This window comes from Rana temporaria, chromosome 9, assembly GCF_905171775.1.
Source record: "Rana temporaria chromosome 9, aRanTem1.1, whole genome shotgun sequence".
Lineage (NCBI taxonomy): Eukaryota > Metazoa > Chordata > Amphibia > Anura > Ranidae > Rana > Rana temporaria.
In genome coordinates, this window is record NC_053497.1 from 88,231,882 (window position 1) to 88,239,611 (window position 7,730).

Sequence of the window (7,730 nt, forward strand, 5' to 3'; positions counted from 1 at the left end):
CGTGCCAAGCCACTCCCTGTGATTTTTTTTTTTTTGTGTGATGTGGTACCATTTTTATTGTCAACTTTTTCAATACTTGAAAAAGCATAAAGCATTTTTCTAGTGAGTTGAACCAATTCTTGTAATGAATTGTATATGAGGAGGTTTGAGCTCAAATCAGGTTTTTATTCTCAGTTACTGTGCTATGTTTTTATAACACTGATTTTCAAAATTGACTTTCATATCACTTATAACATATGATAACTTATAGCCATGTTTTGTCATTATTACAGTACCGCTCTAAATTTGCAACTGGGTGAGTCAGTCTGAAAATCTGCTGGTCACCCAGGCAGAGACATGCTGATGAGCAGGATCTAGTAGGATCTTTAAGCCTCTCAAATCAATGGCTCTGAGAAGTCTGTAATTATCTGGTGAGTGCAGTTGTTATTACTATTCACATTACAGGACTGTGATTGTAAATATACTGTAGTGTCACAGTTATGCTGCGTATAGACGATTGGACATTCCGACAACAAAACCGTGGATTTCTTTCCGACGGATGTTGGCTTCCGACCATTCTTCGGTTAAACTTGTCTTGCATACACGCGGTAACACAAATGTTGTCCCAAATTCCGAAGTTCATGAACGTGGTGACATACAATACGTACGTACGTACGTACGTGGAATTTTGTGCGTCTAAATTGTCCACACACAATTGGAATTTACCAGAACCTATTTTGTTGTCGGAAAATTTGAGAACCAGCTCTCAAATTTTTGTTGTTGGAAATTCCGACAACAAATGCCTGATGGAGCCTACCGTACACACGGTCAAAATTTCCGACCAAAATCTCCCATCCAACATTTGTTGTCGGAAAATTCGGAGCGTGTGTACAAGACATTAGTTTTTTTATTCAATTTTGTATTACACAAGAATTATTGTGACATTGTGGAAAAGTCAAAGAAGCGTATTTATCAATTTTAAAATATTACAGAGCAGGCATATTATTTTGTCTATGAAAATTCAGCTACCCAGCGTTCAGCATTGAAAATGTAAGTCTTATTGATAGGGTTTAAAAAACCTAGAATGTGTAGCATTCAGAGTTAGGTCCTCCTGGCTATTAAATAGAATGGACAGCCCATACATGGCTTCCAGCGTTGCTAGTGGTCAGCTTCAGACTGAATTAGGTCATTAGTCACTCCCTTTAGTGTGCTGATATTTGGTCTGCTGGAAAATCTTTACTAGATATACCACAAACTGTTTTCTATGCCAGGGCTCTTCCATAGTTTTTCTTGCAAATTCTGCTTATTAGCTGTTTCTTAGTCTTTTAGCACGACCAGAATATTGTTAGAGTTGCTCGGATGGTTTGTGCTTCTGATATATATTGTGTACCAGAATAATCCAACGCAAAAACATCAAGACAACAAGTTATCATCTATGGAAAGGTGTCACTTTATTATATTTGGAGTTACAAATGTGTGGAAAAATATGTTTCTGAGAGAAAAGCAGAACCAAAGGATTCCAACAATGGCATCTGCTATTTGACACTGTGCCTTGATTAGCTTACTCATGCAAGACATGTTAGGTAGACTTGGAAAAGCCCTTTAAACATAGTTGGTGTCTCAGCTGTCAGGGCCAGTAACAGGAAGTCAGTGCGGCTGAATTACAATTATTTCTACTATGTGGCTGAGCGGCCAGTGCCCCCCTAGAGAACAGCTGAGCCGTGCAACCCACAGAGAATGCTACACATGAAAACTCATCTGCTGGCACAGCCTGAGAGAATTTTGCATATCTTACGTTACATACTGGAGACTTTGCTTTTGCTAGCTCTCTGTATGTGACTATAGCTGTGTATAGTATTTAAAAATGATATGAACTTTTATAATTTAACAAAGTTTTGTGACTTTGAGGAAGACAAACTGAGAAGTATCTTAAGGTGTGACTCAAACCCCTACTGGGCTATTGTTAGGCAGGGTGTGTGTACGTGTCATTATATATTTCCTGACAAGATAAGCCAGGAAATAGACCAACATCAATTTGTAGGCATCAGGGATGAGCAAATCTGCTCTGGAATAATTTGCAAGGGTTCACCAAATCCTGCGTGCAGTCTGCACTCCAAATTCTAAATATACACTATATTGTCAAAAGTATTGGGACACCTGCCCCTTTAGGCCCTTTGGGTCTGGCATAAGTTTTAAGGGGAACTCCACGCCTAAATGAAAAAAAAAATGGCATGGGGTCCCCCGCAAAATCCATACCAGACCCTTATCTGAGCAAGCAGCCTGGCAGGACAGGAAAGGAGGGGGACAAGCGATCGCCCCCCCCTCCTGAACCATACCAGGCTGCTTGTCCTCAACATGGGGAGGGTGCCATATTGATTGGGACAAGAGCCTCTTCCCAAAAACCCTGGCCATTGGTTGTCAGTGTCTGTGGGCAGGGGACTTATCAGAATCTGGAAGCCCCCTTTAACAAGGTGTAAACATTGTACATTGTACCCCTACCCATTCACCAAAAAGTGTCAAAAATTTTAAACCACAACAGTGGTGTCCTGCGATGTCCATCCATCTTCAATCACGCCCTGCCTGACGGACCCGAAAAATAGAAAAAAGCTCCGCCTTGATGGGAGGCCTCCCGATGACTGCTTTTTCTTGGCTGTGACAGCTGTTATATAGGCAAGGTGGGGCCACCTGGTGAGGTAACCGGTTGACCCAGTCCTGTTCAAACGTCAGACGGGGCAGGATCATAAGGTTAAGTCAGTGGGTGGCCCCACCCTTGCTTATATAACTGCTGTCAAAGAGAAGAGACAGCAGTCGGCGGGAGCCCTCCAATGGAGGCAGTTTTTTTCATTTTTCGGTGGGATAGCCAGTGGGCGGGCCCTGGGGAATGTTGGTGGTCAGGCCCTGGGGGGCCCAGGCCTAAAGCTGTGTAAGGGGCCCCAAAATTTCTGATGGCTGCCCTGGGAATATAATTTGCAGTGAGTTTGCATACAGTCTTTTTGAATAATTCCCATTTCTGTTCTGTGTCTATTGATGCCAATATTCCCTCCCAGTCTATAGCCTCGTACACACGCTCGGTTTTCTTGGCAGGAACCAGCAAGAAAACTGCTGGCAGAGCTTTCTTGCTGAGTTAACCGAGCGTGTGTATGAGGTTTTCAGGTTTCTCGTCTGGAAATCTTGACGAGAAAAGTAGATATCCTGCTCTCTATTTTCTCATCGAGATTCTTGTTTCCTGACGAGAAACCCGAGAGTGTGTATACTTACCTGTTGCCGTGAAAACCAGCGCATGCTCGAAATGACTTTGACGCATGCGCGGTAGCTTCCACGGCATAGGTAGGGTGAAGTAAGATGGCGGCGACGGCATCAAATGTACGCGATGATGTCACAGGTTCGGGACTTGGGAATCATCCTAGACTCTAAATTGTCAATGAAGGCGCAGGTAAACCAGGTGGTAAGTTCCAACTGAAACTTCTGCGTTCCACATTCCATTTTATCAATGAAGCGGATAAAGTCCCCATGGTCAATGCTTTTATCGGTAGTCGGCTGGACTACTGCAATGCTCTGTACATGGGGCTTCCAAAAACCATCTTGCACAAACTCCAGCTTATTCAAAACGCCGCAGCGAGGCTACTAACAGGTGTGGGTCGTAGGGACCACATCACTCCATCCTTGAAAGCTCTGCACTGGCTACCCATCACTGAACGGGTTTTGTTTAAAGTGGGTTGTGTTCTGCACAAAGCCATCCATGGGAAAGGCCCAGGGTACCTGCAGGAAAAATGTGCCTACTACGCTCCTAGCAGATCATTGAGATCTGCTAATTAGGCTAAATTGATCATTCCTATATTCAAAAAAGTTAAATGCGGTGGGAGGAAGTTGAATGTACAAGGATCCACATTTTGGAATTCCTTAACTCTATATATGAGACTTGAGAATGATCTATTAAAGATCTTTTTCTGTATATGGGATATGTTGGTTCTATGAGCGCATTGAGGCCCTCGGGTAAAGACTGCACTCTCAATAAGCATTTTAATAAATATTAAATACATTTTAATACAGCGTTCTTGCCTTTCAAGAGAACCGCGGTTCTTTTGAAATGAGTGTGTGTACACTCGGGCGGCAAGAGGTTCTTGCCAAGAATCTCGTCAGGAAAAACAACGTTTTTTTCCTGACGAGATTCTTGCCCATGTGTACGAGGCCTAAGTCTTGGAGAGCAACCCTCATCCTTGGAAAATTTGCTCTCTTAAAGTTAAATGTTTTTATCTTTCCCGTAGGTGGTTTGTTGTCACTGCTACCCAGATGTTCTTTTATATGAATATTGGTAATGAGATTACCAGGTCAAGCAGAGCGTCATTCCTGGTCTCATTAATCTTTCTCCTAACAGGAAATGGCCCTAAGAACTTTGGGCCCAACTTTTTTGAAGGACATGACATCTTCAGGTTTACTGTGGATAGCCACACCAGGTCGCCGGGTGCCAGCATTAATTCACCTCTTCTTTTCTTGTTGAAAGTTATTTTGTTGTGCTCCTGAGTCCTGGTTGTCTTGGGCAAAAGAGGAGAAACGACGCAGGAACTGCTTGAGGGTTTGGTTAGTCCTCTCTCATTGGTCTGGGGATGATAAGCGGAAGAAAATGATAATTCAATATCCAGGGCTTTGCAAAGGGACCTCCAGAATCGGGAGGTAAATTGTACCCCCCAAGACGATGTTGGCCGATGACCCATGGAGTTTGACAATTTCTTTAACCACTTGAGGCCTGCGCTATAGCCGAAGGGTGGCTACAGCGCGGACCTGAAAATCCAGCTGGACGTCAATTGACATCCGCTCCTTTCCTCGTTCCCCGCGTGCGCTCCCGAGCGCGCAGCAGGGAAACTCTGTGCTGGCCGTGTCCCTTGGACACAGCCAATCACAGATCGCCATGAACGGCCAATCGGAGTGGCCGTTCGGTAGGCGATCTGTGCGGCCAATGAGAGATGATCTCATATGTAAACATATGAGATCATTTCTCATTGCCGGCTCTCACAGACAGCGTCCTGTCAGGGAAAGAGGAGACCGATCTGTGTCTCTTGTACATAGGGACACAGATCGGTCACCTCCCCCAGTCACCCCCCTTCCCCCACAGTTAGAACACTATGCAGGGTACACATTTAACCCTTCAATGCCAGTCACATTTATACAGTAATTAGTGCATATTTATAGCATTGATTGCAGTATAAATGTGAATGGTGCCAAAAATGTGTCAACAGTGTCCGATGTACCGCCATAATGTCGCCGTCCCAATAAAAATCGCAGATTGCCGCCATTACTAGTAAAAAAAAATAATTCTGTCCCCTATTTTGTAGGTGCTACAATTTTTCGCAAACCAGTGGCTTATTGCGATTTTTTTTTATTTTTTTTACCAAAAATATGTAGAAGAATATGTATCGAACTAGACTGAAAAAAAATGTTTTTTTTTTAAAAAAAATGTGGGATATTTATTATAGCAACAAGTAAAAAATATTGTATTTTTTTTCAAAATTGTCATTCTTTTTTGTTTATAGCGCAAAAAATAAAAACCGCAGAGGTGATCAAATACCACCAAAAGAAAACAAAATGTAAATTTTGTTTGGGGGCCACGTCGCATGACCGCGCAATTGTCAGTTAAAGCGACGCAGTGCCGGAAGCTGAAATTTCACCTGGGCAGGAGGGGGGTATATGTGCCCAGTAAGCAAGTGGTTAATAAATACCTGTGCTGTTTCAGGGGCTGAGGGAGTGCCTTTCATTGGAACAAAGTGTGCCATTTTTGACAGTCGGTCTACTACCACAAATATAGTGGTATGATCCTCTGCCGGAGGTAGCTCGACAATAAAGTCTATAAATAACGTCTTCCATGGTCTGTCTGGGACAGGCAAAGGCTTTAGTAGTCCCCAGGCCTTGGTTCTATAACTCTTGTTCCTAATGCAAGTTGTGCAGGATTCCACAAACTTCTTGCAATCTTCCCGTTCCTGGGGCCACCAAAAGGTATGCTGTACCAGGTCAGTGGTCTTGGTTATGCCAAAATGCCCAGCCAGTGCCTGATCGTGACAAAGTTCCAATATGGACACTCATAAGTTTTCAGGTATGTAAATTGTACCCACATGCCAAAATAACCCATCTCTAGCCTGCAATTCTGGTTCAACGGGAGGCGTCAGTACTGCAGAAGCTTGCTTAATTTGGGAGAGCAGGTTTTCTTGAAGCAGGAGAAAATTTCCAGGAGAAAGGATAGTATCTGGAAGAGAGTCTTCCTTGTATTTGTGGAACAAAAAGGCATCAGGTTTAATGTTCTTGGAGCCGGGGCGATAAGTGACCTGAAAAGCGAACCTGGAGAAAAAGAGTGGCACCTGGCTTTTCGTGGCTTCAACCTCTTTGCAGATCTCAGATACTCCAGGTTTTTGTGGTCAGTGAAGATCAGAATCGGATTGGCAGCTCCTTCCAGCAGATAGCGATAAAATCTGCACTAGAGGAGTGGCGCTAACAACTCTTGGTTACTCGGCTACTGGGTGAAGTAGGGCCCTGGTTCCTTGTCTTTGGGACAGTATTGCCCCCACAGCGATTTCAGATGCATTCACTTCAAGTACGAATGGTAGGGAAGAATCTGGATGTTTCAAGACGAGGGGTCAGTAGCAAGCTGGGCAGTGCACAGAGGTCAGTAGGATGTAGGGCAGTGTACAGAGGTCAACAGGATAAAGAGAGAAGTATACAGAGGTCAGCAGCATGAAGAGCAGTGCATAGGGATCAGTAGGGCAGATAACAGGGGGATCAGGTCAGGGGTTCAATAGGGAAATGGACAGGGGGTCAGTAGGGCAAAGGACAGGGCATCAGCAGGTCAGAAGACAGGGTGTCAGCAAGCGGATCATGCATCGCGGCTCCTGCCACTCACAGTGCTGGAGCCGCAATACCTGGAAAAAACGCAGAGGCGAAATGTCAGCTGCCACAGCATGGACCTGGAGGGACACCGACGCCTCGTTCTAAGGTAAGTATTTCATAATGAGCTACTAGCTCATTATGCCTTTTCCCTTACAGGTGTAAAAAAAAAAGTCAGCGGGTATACAACCACTTTGAATCTCCTAATTTTGCTCACTGCTCCTGCTAGCGTACGCATTGTCAGCACATGTACAGCACAGAGAAGCCTGATTAGTACCTTGTGGTGCACCTATCGCTCCATCTGAGTGCTGTTATGGATAGGATGATATGAAGCAGGTTTCAAAACAGGAGCCAAATTGACCAGCTTTACTTTGCCAACATCAGAGCAGTTTGTAAATATGGGTAGCACGGTGGCTAAAGGGGGTTGGGAGGGTTGTGCCCAGTAAGCAAGTGGTTAATAAATACCTGTGCTGTTTCAGGGGCTGAGGGAGTGCCTTTCATTGGAACAAAGTGTGCCATTTTTGACAGTCGGTCTACTACCACAAATATAGTGGTATGATCCATTGCCGGAGCTCGACAATAAAGTCTATAAATAACGTCTTCCATGGTCTGTCTGGGACAGGCAAAGGCTTTAGTAGTCCCCAGGCCTTGGTTCTATAACTCTTGTTCCTAATGCAAGTTGTGCAGGATTCCACAAACTTCTTGCAATCTTCCCGTTCCTGGGGCCACCAAAAGGTATGCTGTACCAGGTCAGTGGTCTTGGTTATGCCAAAATGCCCAGCCAGTGCCTGATCGTGACAAAGTTCCAATATGGACACTCATAAGTTTTCAGGTATGTAAATTGTACCCACATGCCAAAATAACCCATCTCTAGCCTGCAA